This window comes from Nymphalis io, chromosome 9, assembly GCF_905147045.1.
Source record: "Nymphalis io chromosome 9, ilAglIoxx1.1, whole genome shotgun sequence".
NCBI lineage: Eukaryota > Metazoa > Arthropoda > Insecta > Lepidoptera > Nymphalidae > Nymphalis > Nymphalis io.
In genome coordinates this window covers 12,968,727-12,988,133 of record NC_065896.1, presented here as the reverse complement: position 1 = coordinate 12,988,133, position 19,407 = coordinate 12,968,727, and the positions used below count along the sequence as shown (strand labels likewise).

The window sequence follows — 19,407 nt, the reverse complement described above, 5'->3', positions numbered from 1 at the left end:
CATAACAATAACATACATAGCAAATAACAAGTGTTCATTTATATCTATTTACTTATGTATCCTAACCTATTTGTGTTTAGTTTAAAATCAATATATATTGCAATGACTTTGGTTTTAATTGTGAGTGTTTTATTTATTACATATTTAATGTGATAATAAATAATAACTATTTGAATAACGCTTACACATAAAAATGCAAACGTTGGGTATTTACCCATTTATATATACAATAGCGTCTGACGTTGTAAAATATTGATAACAAGTTAGTAATACTTTATAAGCAATTACGCATCCTAACTAATATTATAAAGTTTAATATTTGTTTGTTTGTTTGTTACACTTTCACGTCTTAACTACACAAAAGATTAAAAATGAAATTTTGCATACACATTCTCAGGGATACGAAATAAGCAAAACACATAGGGTACCTAACACCATAAGCAAAACGCTCCCCGCTCCCCCTCATAGAAACTTTTTTTTATAAAATAATAGTTCACTATTACGTATTTAAGCGATATTAACTGTGTGAATGCAATCTTGGTTAGGGATTTTTTTATTGGTTCTTATCGATATTGTGGACATTCCGAACTGCTGGTATAGCTTGACGGTACGATATTACTCGTATTTCTATATTTTGATTTTATTTAAAGAGCAAAGCAAGGCAGAAGGAATATGTATGGGCAAACGCGTTCCGTCTTAGACTGCGTCTGTACCTATCATCAGGCGTGTTGTAACAGTACAGTAACAGTAACAGCCTGGTAATGTCCCACTGCTGGGCTAAGGCCTCCTCTCCCTTTTGAGGAGAAGGTTTGGAGCTTATTCCACCACGCTGCTCCAATGCGGGTTGGTAGAATACACATGTGGCAGAATTTCAATGAAATTAGACACATGCAGGTTTCCTCACGATGTTTTCCTTCACCGTTAAGCACGAGATGAATTATAAACACAAATTAAGCACATGAAAATTCAGTGGTGCTTGCCCGGGTTTGAACCCACGATCATCGGTTAAGATTCACGCGTTCTTACCACTAGGCCATCTCGGCTTCTTTCCATCTCGGCTTCTTTCGGCGTGTTGAGGTCAAGCAAAAGACAATAAAAACACCCGTGCTCACGACTTCTGCGTATTTGAGTTTTTTTTTTAAATTAATATTAGGATGACTGACTAGAAATATATAAACAACTTATATCCAAACATCAATGACTCTAGCGCTAAACATCATGACTCTAATTATTGATTTGTTCCGATTTGAAGGATGACTGAGCCAGAATAATTACAGGCACATGTAAATTGTATATGTACATATTTATATTCATGTATATATTACATGCATTGCCGGTGGTTATAGGCAAAGTGACCATTTACCATCAGGTAGCATATTTGCTCGTCTACCTTCCTAAAAAGTTACGCCTAAACTATAAAACTAGACCAAAAATACAGGATACAAACTCGGCGTGTATTATGAACAATTATTACAAAACTGGTTCCAGAAATTTAATAGAAATGTTAATCGATAGATTTTCACTTGCCTGTGAATCTTTTGTGAATTGTCATTTGAAATAATTTTCAACAAACGATCGGGTTGATTCGTATTTTACGGTTCAAAGTTACATCAATCTTGTGAAAATGGGGGCTTTGAAATTGTCGAAATTTGGTACAACCCATTAATAATAATGTCTATTGTTTAAATTGCTTTCGGAATAATCGAATAACAGCTGTTTCCGATGAGTTATTCATTCTATTTGTAGTTTAAAATTTACTCGCTTAAAATATTATTTGTTCGAATGTAAATTATGTTTTTTAATATATATATATATATATATTGTATAACTACAACCAGCCATGGAAGAAATGTATTTAAGAAATTAAATATAAAATCATGTATATGCAAATAAGTGCAATAATTTCAAAACATATATTGTTTAATAAATAGTAAATAATGAGTTTTGTTGGATTTTCTCGTTAAAATCTTTATTCCAATTCGATGATAATTTTATATTCAATTTAATAATGTAACGTGATATGTGAATGATAAGCCGAGATGGCCTAGTGGTTAGAACGCGTGAATCTTAACCGACGATCGTGGGTTCAAACCCTGGCAAGCACCACTGAATTTTCATGTGCTTAATTTGTGATTATAATTCATCTCGTGCTTGACGCTGAAGAAAAACATCGTGAGGAAATCTGCATGTGTCTAATTTCATTGAAATTATGCCACATGAGTATTCTACCAAAACGCATTGGAGCAGCGTGGTGGAATAAGCTCCAAACCTTCTTCTTAAAAGGGAGAGGAGGCCTTAGCCCAGCAGTGGGACATTAACAGGCTGTTACTGATTGCTTAAGTGTTGTTGAACGTATGTGTACTTGTGAAGGCATTTGGCGATTCGAAGGCCTATAATAATAAACTGAACATGTGATTGCGATTGACACTGTCGTAACCGACTGCATCTACCGCGAATGCAGCTTAAATATCTATTCTTCTTCATTGTAGCAATCTTGTCAGAGCGGTCGTGGTCGCCACGTAGTGTCACAAATTGTTCGGTGCAGATGTTATTCGCCTCACGAGCGTTCGCTGTTGGTTCCGATTTGTGGTGAGCCTGGTCATATGATATGATAGATACCATACCACATCGATAATTATGTAGTATTTAAAAAAATGTATACGACCTCATTTTGCCTGTGCAGTATTTACATCTCGATTTGATATGAATACTGTAACTATATATGAACCAATGTAGATTGGATGATAATCTAATTTAATTCAAAAATAAACTTCTTTAAAAATTTGTCCGTGTGTGTTTAAAATTTAATAATATCTATAATAAAATATCAATGAAATTGTTATCAGTATATAATCGGTATTGGGTAACGAACTTGATATTTAATCCTAAGCAAAAGGAATATACATATATATACATATATATATATTGTTATTATCAAGTTTTGTGCTCGTTTTATTTTGCAACGCATACAAAAATAATGTTAATCATGGCAGTCTTGGCATTTCTATATGATTTACAGATTTAAATAACGCACAACACCCGTTCACAGATACAAAAATATTTAATGAAAATCTTAATATGTATTTGTGTTATTACTATCACTATTACATCTTGTTAATTATAAGTCGTATCAGTTTCACTTCGAGTTTATAATTAATTGATATAAAATAGTTTTATTTAATTCATTAATTTACCTTTAGGTCATTCTAGGTTCAGTGGTTCAGTGAATAGTATCTAATGCCAACTTGTGGTACAATAAATTTTGATGATCAATGGTCATGCGTCATTTGCAACTTGTAAATGGGTCAACGTGGGGGGGGATTCATTGTTACATTGGAGTATGGCGATACAAAGCCTTTGAAAGGCGTGAGAAATCGTACGTCACGAATTTTCTATGATATATTGTAACTTTGTATGCGTAACTGTATGTATGTATATTATATATTCATATTTCATTCATATACTATACTCATATTCGTGTGAGATCTATTTATAAATGTTTGTTGATTCGGAGTCGCGTTAAACGGTTTCCGTACTATTTCGTTGTCATGGAGACTTAAAGAATTAGGATTTTTGTTAAGTTTTCTTTGTTAACTATGATTGAAATATTATATATCTATTAATATTATATATTTTTTTAATACTCAAATTAAACTTGGTATGTCACGTGATGTAACTACTCTGGAAAGTATTTTTTTTATATTGCTACGTAAAACGAATCTAATATACGAGATTGGATCAACATTATATTAGTGTACAATTTTAACTTTTTTGCTTACTCGATTTAAAAAAACATGCCTTAAAACGATCAGTTTGCTTATTGTTCATTCAGAATACGTCAACCCAAAACATTAAAACGAAAGAAGGTATTTATTTTCTTGAATTTTTTAAATGTCTAAACTAATTTTTTTTACGAGTAGAATTATCTTTTTATATATAAATTTTGAACTACCTTAATCAAAGTTAGATTAATTTATCTGAATGACTATTGGCTGTGGCAACGATGCGATAGGCGGCCAATGAGCGTTCATTCCTTTAAATTAGTTAATATTTGACTGCTCATAATTTCACTAACTAGCAGTTAGTATATCAGTATTGTTGCATTGATAACAATACTCTTGATTGTATGTCAAACAGTTCAAGATAATATAGTGAATTGATTTAAACATATTATTATTTTTATTTAAAGCAATTCGTAAAATAAAATGTTAAAGGAAAAATTTCAAAAGGTCAGTGACCGGTGCCGTATGCTTATACGTGATTAATATGAACTGTAAATACATAGTAAGAGTTAAACGGTGAGAACGTAACAGCACAAGGACGAAAGACGTCTTAAATTACTTGAATATTCATGAAAACTTGATTATTAAAACACAGTACGAGTAGCGAGCGCGCCTCTGGAAGCCGGATTATCTACATTTTTTTTTATAAAATGGGAAGGTGGACGAGCATAAGGGCCACCTGATGGTAAGTGGTCACCAAACGCCCTTAGACATTGGCATTGTAAGAAATGTCAACCATCGCTTATAACCAATGCGCCAAAAACCTTGGGAACTAAGATTTTATGTCCCTTGTGCCTGTAATTACACTGGCTCACTCACCCTTCAAACACACAATAATAACAAGGAACACAACAATAACAAGTACTGTTATTTTGCGGTAGAATATCTGATAAGTGGGTGGTACCTACCCAGACGAGCTTGCACAAAGCCCTACCACTAGTAAATGTACAGCGAAGATTTTCTGTGCAAACAAATTTGACACTTTATGACAGATAATAACAACAATAATAATTTATTGAGAAAAAACATAGCCTTACACAAACAGTTTTTATATAACTAAGTAAAGAAATAATAATAAAAAAATAAAAACACAATTATAATATACAAAATCTAAGTACAAGACATGTGGTAGGCTGATTATAGTTGACATAGATCAGATAACATTTTATAAACAAACTTACAATGATATGCAATTATGATACGGGTTGAATATAATCAACTATTTTTGCGTGAATTCGCTCGCAAGTGATTTACTTAACACCAGGTAAATTGTAAATAAGATTGAGTGAGATGAGTGCTAGTCTCGAAACATGTCGAGTATTTCTCGATAAATAAATAATATGATTGTTATCTATAAACCAATAACAACCCTTGACCGTTTCATTGTTTTTCCCAAAGAAACGGAACTGTGTTTGAATGTTTTCAATAGCATCTTTGCTACTTTCTACGAAAGTACATATGATATGCACCGTACATATCGTTATACTTAAGATAATACTTAATTGTATTCTTAATTTATTTTTTGTTGTTACAGATACACCTACGATGTTCGTCATTGATATTGTGGTATGTATTTTGATAGTTATATAATAATTAGTCAGAAGTTAACAGCTCCGTGGTGGTACGGCTGTGTGTGGGTCTGTCTGAGAGGAAATTTATGACCAGTTAGTATACCGCTAAACAGCTTTAAATTGCTGTTTTGGTTCGAATGCTGAGTGTAAGTACACGCACAATGGATCACGTTGTTGGCGGTGCATTGGCGGTATAAGAAGTGGTTTCAATTTCTTTATGTCTGTGGATTAACAGGACTATCGCTTATCAGTTGGAACGTCGACGAGATAAAATAAATTAAAAAGTATAGAATCTATAAGTTAACTAGCAAAAGTTTAGACCTGCGATATTTTATGTTTTCAAATTGAACCGCTTAATAACGGATGGACATATATAGAATATTTAATTAATCCTTTTTTTTATAACTTTGTAAAAATATAAAAAAATACATTGAATGATCTTGACAAATGTATATGAGCCAATCGTCCTTTTGCTGTGGATGAAAACCAAAGGCGAAGGGTGCGATGGTGGCAAGCGACGGTGCCACTGTGTCGAACAATTTCTTGAAACATTTCCCATTGTACAGACGTAATAATAGGTTAAGCCCATGTGCTACTTATGTATTGCATTGTACTACGTATTAATACGTATTTAATACCTACTACAATGCGATACATAAATATGGAAAGTAAGCTATTATTATTGTTGCGGCAATCAAATGACTCGTATATTAAAATGATACTATTTACTAATTTCCATTTAGACTAATGGTAAACAATTTTTCTATGTGATTTTCCTTATTTATTTAAAATAAAAATTCACACTAAAATACATTTAATTAAATATTCTACGTTAGTTAAATGTATATGGGATATTTTTGGTCTTATATAAATTTAGGTGATTTGCACATACTAGGTTTTTACTTTGAGGCGTCGTTAATAATCTCGATTAAAGTGTGCCATTATAACAAACTAAATCCTGCATTAATATAAACATTGCTAAACGACTAGGCAAGTACCATGTAATTAATTAAGCAAAGACGCCGCCACGCTTGTAATCACTATGAATGGGCTTTGCTTATTCGGCCGCTATTCAAGTCGGCGAGATAAGGCCAATAACCCACATACATGAATATTATCGCGTCGGTACATCGAATTAATTAAACCAATTACTAGCATAGCATGTTGTCAAAATTCGTCGTATTTTTTTTTGTGATCAAGTATGACACTATTTCTTGTTGAAAAGAAGGGTAACGAAATTTATATCATTGAAAAGTAATTGTGAATTTGCTTTAACACTGGTTTATTAAATAATAATAAAAAAATATTGTATAAAATCGAAAATATGGCAAAGAAACCTGCATAAGTTTTGTTAAACTTGTCATGTATTATCAACAAGTTGTGAAGCGGTTTTAGAATATATTCCAAACCAACAGGTCTTTGACCAGCACTGGGACATTTATAAGCTTTGCTCTAAACGCGACTCAATTTGCTTTTATAACTTATGTTTTGATAAGACCATATGATAGATAACTAATGGTATTACCGTCTCCAAGATGGTTGCTGTCATTAAAATAAGTTCGTTGAACTGTGATATTAAAGCTGTTTACGGCTCTTATTTAAGACAATCATAAGCCTGTTTGGTTATTGATAAAAATAATGTAGTTTTTGTATTGAAAAACACTTACGTCGACTGTTATAATATACTCGTAATTCTATACCAGTTCTCAATAATCATGCATAGCTCTACGGGGATTGGCCCATAATCATTGACATGAACGTTACAGCGAATAAACCTTTAAATTAAAGGCCCGCTTCTGCGGGTCGCCAAATCCTAGGGGGACAGCGAATAAACCTGACACAGTTATAGTGAATCGATTAGATTAGAGATATCGATTGTTTTTACTTTTATAGAAATTGACTAAAAGCGAAGACTGTCTGGGAATACCTTTGATCCAAAAATCAAGCAATGACCGGTGCAGAAGGCGCTTGAGACGTTACGCATTGTAGGGATCTAAGTCATCGAAATCTTAAATAAATCTTTGTTAACAATTTGTTTTGTTTTTAATATTACACGAGAAAAGCACCACACATTGATATTGCTTCTGTCAGAAATGTAACAATATCTTACATTCGTCAATACGTCACCAACCAAGGAAATTAAGATGTTATGTCAATTGTGCCCGTCATTACGCCGAATAATTAAATAACAAAAAAAGAAGACTCACTCTTAATGACGGAACAATGTATTATTTTGGCAGCAGAATGAGTGGGTGGTACCCGCAATGATGGGCTTACATAAAGTTCTAAAACAAAGAATCTTATTATCTTTATAAATATTTATTAAAATTTAAGAAAAGGAATAATTGAAAAGAGAAAAGCATTAAATGACTTTATGCACACAAAGACAAAACAGTTACAGCGAAAACAAAGTAATAGACGGTACAAAAGGCGGCTTTATCGTTAAAGAGCTCTTCGAGGCAATTTTAAGGCTGAGGAAATTTGTATATTCATATATATTTGTATACATAATACAATTCAATATCTCCATTACCGTAACAGCCTGTGAATGTCCCACTGCTGGGCTAAAGGCTCCTCTCCATTATTTAATATGAAACTACATACATACAATATACATCTCATTGATTTATAAATAAAAGTGAGTTTTGTTTTTGCAGGATGCCACATTAGATATTTGTTAGCATGGTTTTTAAGTATGTTTATCTGTCTTCCGCGCGATCTTCTATGAAGGATTTCATACTCATTATTCGTTATTATTGTTATTACTATAAACATTTCTAAAATTTCCGTATTTGTGCGAATACCCTGGCAAAGACCTGATCTCTTAAGCATGACGTTACTTTTTTGCACCAAGCTGCTCCTCGCGAATTGGTGGATATACTGGTAGCAGACGCATTAAAGTATCGTCACGATGAATTCAGAGTTGAACTGAATTAGCCAAGTGAAAACTCAGTTGTGTATAAACTGATTTTAACCAGCACATATTTTGTTCCAAAGTTTTCAGTATCCGCTGAAAATAATCCCGTTCTACGTCCGAATGACAGATTTAAAATGAATATGTACGATTGCTGCGAGTTGACGATAATAACTGCAGCAATAATAGTAACAATGAATTGCTATAGTTGGTATTAGGTAGTAACCAATCGAAATGTTCAGGGTTATAGATCGTCACAATGGTCTATTTAATTTTACTGTAAGTGAGATCGAGAATAGTCGTCACCCGTGGCAGATAGGCGTGTTAGCAATTTCTCCTCCATCTTTAATTCTCGGTTGGTAATGGTTAGTACAGGTTGGTCATAGGCAACGGCTTTGAAAAGTGAGGTAGGGACATTTCGTCATCATACATTTAGTTTTGAAGAGCTTAGTTTCGACGATTTGTAAACAATCAAATGTGTGGCTGGTAGAAAACAATGTGAAAGAAATGTTATTCATATTATTTACGGGGCTATAACATCTTACGGATATATAAGGCTGCTTTATAAACTTTGCTTTGTAAACGTAAAACTAACCTAACATTCTATATACACACAAATTTCTGCTCCAAATGCGTGCCAAAAGTAAGCCCATTTTTTTTTTTATTGTTGTTCATTATTCAAATTGATCCGACAGACTGACATTGATGAGCGTTACGAATTCTCGATTAAAAAAATTGATATACGTTTTGGTACAATGTATCGGTATTCAGGGAGATATTCCGGCTGTTTGAGATCAGCCTTGCGTGTCCATTGCATATTGTTATCAGCAACGTTTGGGTAATCTTGTTCATTTTGAGGGGCAAGGCCACCGGACGTCGACCCGACCGGTACGGAAATAGAGGCCACGTGCGCGCAGCTGCTCTGAGGTTATGTTTACTCTGAAATCGATAGCTGACCGCGCTACGCGATACGGTGCGCGGCGGTTTTCAGTTTATTATTTCGCACTGGTATAACTTCAAGCCCCGCAAGACCCGCTTAGAGGTCTGGACATAACATTTGTGAAATGCATTGTTGTATGTTACAACATCTCTGCACATTATATTATAATGTACCTTGTAATATAATATAATACACGTAATATAAAAGACCAATAAAGGAAGTGATTTGTTTTGATTCCTTCGTAAACATGAAATTTTACTTAAAACTTTAAAAAATGTTTGTGTTTTAATTAAAGTTATTGCTCAGCTTATCTTACTCCGATCTTTTAATGCAGTTAAGGAATTCCGTTCGAAGTTTCACCAGCTCGAGACGTTTATATCCTCTTCGCCATATTAATTTCATTTATTAAAAATTTTTGATTAACATGACAATAAAATTACTTCTTGTAATCATGATAGCCTTATTTATGTTAATGTGTTCACACGTTTTTTCATGTGCTAAATTGTGTGTATATATAGGTATGTATAATTTGGGAGATGCGTGCCACATGCACGTGAATAGCTTAGTGCTTAGAAGGCGAGAATTTTAAACGATGATTTGAAACCTGCCCGGGTTTCAATGCACAATTGAAGATGAATTAGTTTAGTTAAATTTGTGTTTATAATTCATTTCGTGCTCGGCGATGAAGGAAAACATCGTGAAGAAACATGCATGTGGTGGAAGAAAATATGCCACGTGCATCCCTCAATCCGCATTGGAGAAGCTTGGTGCAATAAGCTTCAAACCTTATCCTCAAATTCCTTCTTACGCTATAATTATATTTATTAAAATGTGATTATGAGTTTATGAGTTTTATCGTAAAATTAAAAAGTGCCACGAGGTTTCCGTAAGACTTAATTCCGCGAAGTAATCGTGTTCAAGTAATTGGTGCGGTTACTTAGTCATCGTCTAAAGCTTTTACTTAAAAAATTGTACTCATTCCGATTCGAGATTAGATTCTGTGAATATATTTAGAAATATGTTTATGTTACCGCTATTATATTTTTAAAAAAGCGATAATAAGATGTTTTTTTTTTGTATTTGATAGGCAGAATTACAAGTGGGTCCTCTTATGGTAAGTTGTCACCACCGCCCTTATATATGCCATAGACTTTGCCGCAATAACCTTTTCAGGATTCGGCAATTATTCTTCATGATGCAAAATAAATATAAATAAACTAGTTTGGTTTTTCTTATCGAATTACTCTAAAATGAAATAATTACATGCATTTAAGCTTGCATACAGTAGAAATGTTTAGTACCGGAATGTTTGTTGCGTGTCTTATTTCTCATAAACGATTGCATAATAAATAACAGCCCACGCGTCGCCCACTGAAGTTTCGGTGTAAATTGTTCTCGAAGTGAAAGCACTTGTTGCGATTTAATATAAGTGTTCACTGAATAATTTAAATACGTCCAATAGATATTATAAGTATTTACACGAATACCAGAGTTAATTTCTTTCGTACCCGCTAAACAGTTCATACTTTATTGTTACCAAATAATGTTAGTACTATTCTATCCTTTTCTATTTTCGGCGCGGCCCTAGGATAGAGCGAGAGGAGCTATCGCTCTAGGCACCAGGTAGCAAGCGAATATGTCAAAAAAAAATAATAATTCAAGGGGTTCATAAAACGTTATTTGTTTTTTTTTTTTTACAAATGTGGTAATTATTATACATGTAACATTAACTGAAATGCAATTTATGTGACGTCAAAGCGTCGACCAAAGTGCGCTGAAAGACAATCTCGCGCTACACTGATCAAGGAGCCAGGAGCGCCGCTGTCTATTCCGTTGTATTCCATTGCATTTCATTAATGTTACTAACTTTTTTAATATTATTGTTACAAATGTGTATCTATCAAATATTTAGGGATTTTCATATAGACAAAAGGCAAATGCTTTTGTATATGTTTTATTGTTATTGTGTGTACGTATATAAATAAGACTATTTGAGTTAAGTACATACCAGTGGTATCTCAATCTTTTTAAAGCTATGGAACACTACATTTTTTATAAGCTTTAAATTTCTTGCCTGTAAAATTTGTACTGGCCTCACTCGACATTTGAACACCCAACCGCAGGCGGTATATGCTAGACGGATGAACTAGTTATTTTTAACTTACTATTACAACCATTAAAATCTTATCCCTAATCACGTAAACGAAATTATTGGCCCCTGGCTTATCTCATAAGCGCCTCCGCTTGGATTAAACATTAAGGAGGTATCAAAAACAGCCGTACTGTTTCCTGTATAAAGTTTTAACCGGCCGAGATCTAAGAAAGGTATAGAGCGTTCACTGTACATGTTCACACGTAATGCCTTTCAACCGTTGACATTGACGTGTCTATCCGTCTGTCAGCGTATGGTCGGCGCCGCTATTGTAATAGGTGAACATAATGGAGCTGTCTTTATGATTACATGGGGCGATGGAAAACGCGATTATATTGATTTCATCATATGTTATGTAATTAGTTACACCAGACATCGTAGCGTGATTTTATATAGCATATCGAGCCGGTTGGCGTGGTTGGTAGATGCTTGCCTTTCACGCCGAAGTTGTGGGTTCGATTCCCACCCAGGACAGATATTTGTGTGCATGAACATGTCTGTTTGTCCTGAGTCTGGGTGTAATTATCTATATAAGTATGTATTTACAAAAGAAAAATAGTATATGTAGTATATCAGTTGTCTGGTTTCCATAGTACAAGCTCTGTACAAGCTTAATTTGGAATCAGATGGCCGTGTGTGAAAAACGTCCCAGCGTATTATTATTATTATTATTATATAGTCTTAAACCTTTCCCAATGAATGGGCTATGTAACGCAATTCAATTTCAAATCGGACTGTCAAATCCTAAAATTAAACCGTCAAAACAAAAATGACTAATATTGTTCATTTGTGATTTTTTTAAATTGAAAACTTAAATAAGTTTTATTTTTAGACGCCCTGTTCAAGCTATTAGTTTCTTCTTCATCCCTTACTAAGAATTATTTCTGTCATAATTAGTTGTGGTATTTTTATATAACTAATTTAGCACCGTGACAGTATTGAAGCAAGCTATTTGTAGCTCGTTTTCGATGCCCACTATATTATACATATAAATAAATAATAGATAAATTACTCGGTATCTAAACAAAAAGTCATAAACATAATATTTTTTTTATTATTATTATTCCATAAATACATCTATAATGTGTATATATACGCTATTTTATGTATTTAAATAGCGATTACCGTGACGATGTTTAGTTTACTTTCTGGAGCGATAATGAAAACGTCTTTGGGAAACGAAATGGAAAATGGCTGCTTTATCGAATGTTCTTACTGCTGTAAAATACTAAGCGATTTAGTAAATCGAATATTAATATTTTTTCGAAATCAAAATCTTTTATTCAACGTATAAGCATTACACTTACTCATTGTCAAATCAGTAACTGGTGACTGTATTTTGTGTACTGTGGTAATAAATTACTCATTATCACAATGGAATTTTATTACCCACACTCACGTAAATTTTTCTATTCATCCTGTACATTTGTTTTCTATTCATCCTCTATTTACATTTTAATGCTAACGAGTTAATGTAACATATATTTTAATTAATTAAAAATAATACACTGACTTCGTGGCCCTCAAACGTGAATGCCAGGACGCTCGCTAACCAATTACTAAAATTAACACCTGCCTATCTATTTCCCTAGCGGAGAGTATGGAGAGCTGTTTGTACGTACCAACCATTGTATGAATCCTGGATTTAGTATAAAAGAAAAAGTTTTTTTTTTCGTTACGTTACGTTATATTCACGTAGGATAATTCTTTTCATTCCGTTTAAATATTAAGTGAATATGATATATATTTTTAAATAAAATAAACAAAAATTATATTTTTAAACGCAAATGATGGGGATAGATTTGGTACTTTAAAACAATATCCAGAGTCTTGAAGTGAGAACGTGTATTCTGTCCTGTTCTGTTTTCTACGATGTGAGGGTATTTGTCAATATATCTATCTCAATTGACAAGTGCAATGCATCTTCATTGAATAGGAGTACGGGATATAAACTGTCAATGAAAGTGTGAAATAAGCGTGCTTTGACAGAATATAGCCAGACGGTTGAGCAAATCGATAAGAAGGGAGATCGCGTGTCACGCTGTACGCTGTATTACCAGACATCGCGCGGACACTACGTGGAAATAACGTTTAGTTGTATTAAAATGGAGTATTTTATTAAAGCACAACGTTTTAATTTTTAGATAACCAATATCTATTTACTCGTACAGTAAGATTTGTGATGCAAAATTAATAATCACAGCCTGAATATAAGTCTTTGTCTGAAGCTTTAAGTAAAGTAAAGTAACAGTCTGTAAAGCCGTGCTAAGATCTCTTTTGGTTTGGAGCGTATATCACCTCAAATGCAGCAGTTAAAATGTGCGTTGCGATGTTTTCCTTCACCGCCGAGCACTTGAAAATTCTGTGGTGCTTGCCCGGTTTTGAACCCGCTATTTTCAGTTAAGATTTACTTATTCTAACCACTGGACCATTTCAACTCTGAAAACTTTAAATGATGATTAATTTAATGTCATTTTTCATGGTTGATACATAGAAAGCCTTTTCTATTCTGTTACTATTCATGGCGGTGTTCCAGCCTCAGAACAGGGTGTGATCGAAGTAGCACGTGCATAATAACACATGCAAGTCAAAGGCGATCTAATGATATGTTAATATCAGTGTGAACTGTGTATGTACAAACCGGTAATAACGCCTTACACGACATCGAATTCTCACAATTTTTCTAATAAAATTTTCCTCTACTTCAATCAATATTTTTGACTCCAATATTAGTATTATAATTGACCTTGTTTTAGTTATAAAACGTGTGATATGAAATATAGTCATATTATATATCACATAAACTCCGTTATTAATATACAATAATTCGCAGTTTTAATAATCATGTAATGGAGTCATAAAATATCAAAAACGGAAAAGTTTACATTTTAAAGAAATATAAGCAGGTACATAAATTAAATAGAAAATATATCATAAAATTATAAGTATAAATTAATGACTCCATTAATAACCTCTGTGACGGGTTGATTTAAGAGATATAATGTAATACTGATGTATTTTCCGGTTTAATGGTTCTGTTCTGTGATTCAAATATAAACAATTGGAACACACGACCCATTTGCATCTCATTCTCTGATCCGACTATAAGATTGCGTTCTCGACACACATGTCTGTCTAATTTTCTCGCGCACGTTTGATTTGTAAGATTGATTTTAAACCAAGCGACAAATATAACGGATAATTTTGTATTATTTTTACTGGTGGTAGGGCTTTGCGCAAACTCGTCTGGGTAGGTACCACCCACTCATCAGATATTCTATCGCAAAACAGCAGTACTTGGTATTGTTGTGTTCCGGTTTGAAAGGTGAGTGAGCCAGTGTAATTACAGACACAAGGAACATAACATCTTAGTTCCCAAGGTTGGTGGCGCATTGGCGATGTAAGCAATGGTTAAAATTTATTATAATGCCAATGTCTTTGGGCTTTGGTGACCACTTACCATCAGATGACCCATATGCTCGTCCGCCTACCTATGCGATGATAAAAAAAATTATAATGTAATACGGCTTACTAACTTTATTTATTATGAACTACTCGATATGTTCCGGGAAGACTTCAGCTCCGTAGGTCGTTGAACTGTAATTGAACTCCTATTATATAATAATATTAATAATATAGCTATAACATTTACAGTTCATTTAGTATTGAAATGTAATTATTATTATACCGGAATTGAGACCTTAAAAATATTACGATTAATATCAATACTATTATTTTAGGGTTTAGTATTTCCAATGAAGTAGTCCGTTCTTCGGAGATTTTAAAACTAGTTCGAAAGTACCGTTGGTCGGGATTTGTGCAGCTAATCCACGACTAGATACTAACACTCATCCACCGCCAAACGTCAATACGCTATATTGGTTTTTGTTGACAATTGAGTGAACTAGTGTAATAGATAAATAAACAAGCATGAGAGATATAATATTAGTCCTTGTTATAGACAGTATTGGTTGTGTGTTGTGTTGAGGTGATTAAGTATTAACACACAATCAAAACTATTGTGCCTCGAAAGCTCTATAAGGAAAAATCCAATTTTTTTGGAAAAAATGAAAATTTTACCTGTACGAAGTCTGGACAGGCAGCTATTTATAATCGATATTCGTATTTTATGAAACGCTTGCTTTCGTCTGCTGCATTTATAGGTGTTAGGTAGTGTGTCCTTCCTTGGAGTTTCGAGCTTGCTTCATATCATATATTCATAATGTCATCAAAATCGGTTTAGCCGTGAAAGCGATAAAGACAGACAGACACAGTTACATTCGCATTTAAAATTATAGTACAGATTGTATGTTCCAAAGCTTTTGATCACACTATCTAGGAATGATTATATTAATATTGGTGTGACTCTGATTTAGTAAGAACTATTTGTTCCGTTTGAGACGAGGCATTTCGTTAAAGCGGCAAAAAACATTCCGAAATAAACTTTTTATGAAGTCAAGATATGACGTTGACAATGAGGGTTGGAGACTGAAGTCGTTAGCCAGCGCTTCGTTAGGTGAGCCTTGAAAAACAGTATAGAGGAACTCGTGCGGTCGACGACCTTAGCTTCGTGTCTTTATAATTAATGTTAACGTGTCAACCACCTCCATTTTAAAAACCACAATTGCGTGAACTGTTTAAATGATCGGGGGAAAATGTGTTGAAAATATACGGCCTTACTTATAAACGTTGCTTAGCGGCTGTTTAAGTAAACACTGGTTTCGCTCTTTCTAACATTATTGATTTGACATTCTCAAAAAAAAAAAAGTTCACAGCGTTGTTTAACAAATAACCCGCTAAGCCACGTTTTCAAGTCAGATCGATAATGTTTATGGAGGAAATGAGTGTGAAATTATTGGACTAAGTTGACATTGGAATGAGAGCCAATAAAAACAGTATGTATGTAATGGATGTTAAGTTCGTTAATGGTTTCAGAAAATTGCTATTTGCTTCGCTCTGTTCATATAGACTAGGGGTTTTTGATGGGATCTTGTGTCTTTTTCTGTACCCCAGTCAGCGTGTTTGCAAAATTTCATTCTTATCGGTTGAGTAGAGTGAAAGCGTAACAAACAAACTCACTCACTTTCACAATTATAATATTAGTAAGGATAGGCAAATGATCGGGACATAATTTATTTACTCTTTGCTTTGGAATTAATTTCAATAATTTCTTCAACTTATCCAAGTCGTTTAAAAACGAATGTGACGTTACACTTTTATTTATTATCTATTTAAAAAAAATTATAGGATGAGAGTACAATTTTTGTGCATAGGTTCTATGTTATGTTACTTTTTAAAGTGAACCCTTCTGGCTTCAAAGGAGTGTCACTTCTGTCACGTCACGTTACGTACTGTGTAACACGCTACCTGTAATATTAATAAACATAGAATAAATTAAAAAACGGCTGCATTAACACAAATAAAAATGAAAAATATTCTTTAGTCAGGTAGTGTTTTACAAACATTTTTGAATGGGAATTTTAGAAGATAAATAATTTGGCAAAAAACTCTTTAGGTGCTCTATTGATAAGTATGGGGAGGTTTCGGGGGGGTACAGCGGTAGCGTTTAGGTAAGAGGTAAGAGGTGACTGAAACTGAAATATTGAGGCGTAATATATATATATATAAACAAAAAATAAATACAAAAGTTCAAATTATATATATCATATATATATAATTTGAACTTTTGTTATTACTGATCTTAATACCAGTGAGTCAAGATGGTTTTGTAAACGCTACAGCTAGACGGTCGAGCTTTTGTAAGTTTGTGGATCAATTATTTAAATAAAGGTCACAAGCAGCAGGTTTTCCTCGCTGACTCACAGAATGACTCATATTTAGCCTTTAAGACAGAACAGAAGATATTGCTGCTATTATTTTTAAACATATAAATCAATTAATATATTGATAAGAAGAGAGCTGAAACGTGTTTGCATTGGAAACGCAGTAACGTCGCAACCGAATTCGACTTAAATTTATCATGTTTTTAACGACATTAAACGGAAAATAAAATGGCAATATCGTCCTTACTAGAATATAATAAATTAAAGTTTTAAAAGATTCAATAACATAACAGATTTAAAGTGAACAGAACACCCTTCTCAGACAAACCAAAAAAAAACCCTTTCGCTTTTTAATTTTATTTATAACTAAAATTTTAGTGATCTGTAAATTAATTTTACATTGGATTGTATTATTTAGTAGGTGCCTTCCTTCCTAAAGGTTACGTAGGTATATTAACCACAAGCTTATTAAATAGATGTTACTGCTTGTACAGTCTATTAGGGCCATTACAAACAACAATTATTGTAATCAATTTGGAAAAAGATCCATAGAAGGTAAACTGTCTAAGCTCCATTTCATTACCAAACATGATTCTTGATCTTTATTGAACTAACGGTCGATTTTCAATTTCCAATTGCAAAGTAAGATATCCTTTAGCAGAAGTAAAATTTAGTTTTTACTTGGTGTAGGTACTACAAAGACGGACCTACACACAACATTACATATTCTACCGCCAATCAATAATAATCAGTATTGTTGTATTTGAAAGATGAGTGAGCTGTGTAACAGCAGGCACTAGGATATTTAACATCAGTTACCAAGTCAATCATCAATCACTTCGTATTGACGATACAAGTAATGGTTAATATTTCTTACAGAAAAACTGCTAGATAAAGTATGTTGTGCTGTTAAAGTTATGTGGCGATTAAAAAATAGACCAATCGACGAATTAAATCATTTCGACAAGCCAGAGATGATATCAATATTGCAGTTATTAGTTGGTATCGCAGTCGTGTTGTGGTTTTGTGACGTCGTAATTAATTCTGGGAATACAATATTAATGAATGACAAATCGAAATAAGCCACAGTTTGTATTTGTTGGTTAAAGTAATGTAATATCAAATACATATTAAATAAACACAAATAAATATAACCGCAATGTTAGTTGGAAACGCTGTAGTTATTAATGTTCATTAGAATTGCGTAGTCGAAATTACTTTCGACGAAATTTGACCGATATTTGATGTCCATATTTATAGCATAAAGCATTTCCATTTATATAAGCTACTATTTAATAATAAATACAACGTAATAGTCTTTACATATGTATAATGACATGTGCATAATGACTGGTGACATTTTTCATCACAGTCAAAAGGTCATTTGAGGTCATACTGAACGTAAAAAAACCGCTTATTTTCCTCCGTACACGTAACGATGTGTTCCTGATATCATTTCATCACGTTCTCGTCGGTTTTTCGATTCAAATAGATATCAATCAGTACCCACGTAGCGTTGAATATCGTTTTGGATATAATATTTTACATGGAATAATATTACGACTATTGTACGTATAAGTCATTGTATTTTATTTGCGTAAACCGGTACGTTAAGCGGTTTACAGTATATATAAAATATATACGATGAATAAGAATATCACTTATGAAAACGTCTTTAAAAAATATAAGGCAATTTTTGGACGTCGAAATAAATTAGATATGATGTAGTATTCTAAATTTAAATTAAGCGACCAAACTAGGAGGGTGAGGTGATGTTCATTTAAAATATATTCATCCGTTAATTAAATAATAGCCATTAGGATTTACAAGATATATAAAGAAACAATTTTAGTTTGTCTTTTTTAATAAATTTCAATTTAAAATTAATTAGAATATCAATGAAACAGACTTCAACATTTTTAAGCCCAAGAAATATCAACAGCTAACAGCAACAACGATATAATAACAACAATAGCAATACGTAGTAATAACATTGTCCTTCGACCAAATACGTCAGATGTTCTTTTCCGCACTTCCTAAGAGTGGCTTTTAGAGAATGATTTTAGTTTAAAAGAAAACTGTTGCACATTTATTTTGTGTTGTTTTTTTTTTTTAATAAATATCAATATATAAATAGGCAAAGACAGAATAACAGTTCAGTAATTATTTTTTCTGCTTACAATAGGTTTTTTTAAAAATTTTTTTTGGTAACTAACTATTCACGAGTCTTACTGTCAAATGTATCAATAAATAAAAATTAAATGT

The 19,407-nt window shown here is 33.0% G+C and overlaps 1 protein-coding gene across 3 annotated transcripts in view; it reads left to right on the top strand.

The window, feature by feature from the left end:
• Positions 1–19,407, top strand: part of LOC126770536 (protein tweety-like) — a 76,773-nt gene that overhangs the window by 33,158 nt on the left and 24,208 nt on the right. For all 3 annotated transcript variants that reach the window (XM_050489975.1, XM_050489973.1, XM_050489974.1), the window contains exon 2: positions 5,317–5,348. The gene's annotated coding sequence lies outside the window, so the exon portion shown is untranslated. The remainder of the gene's footprint in view (positions 1–5,316; positions 5,349–19,407) is intronic.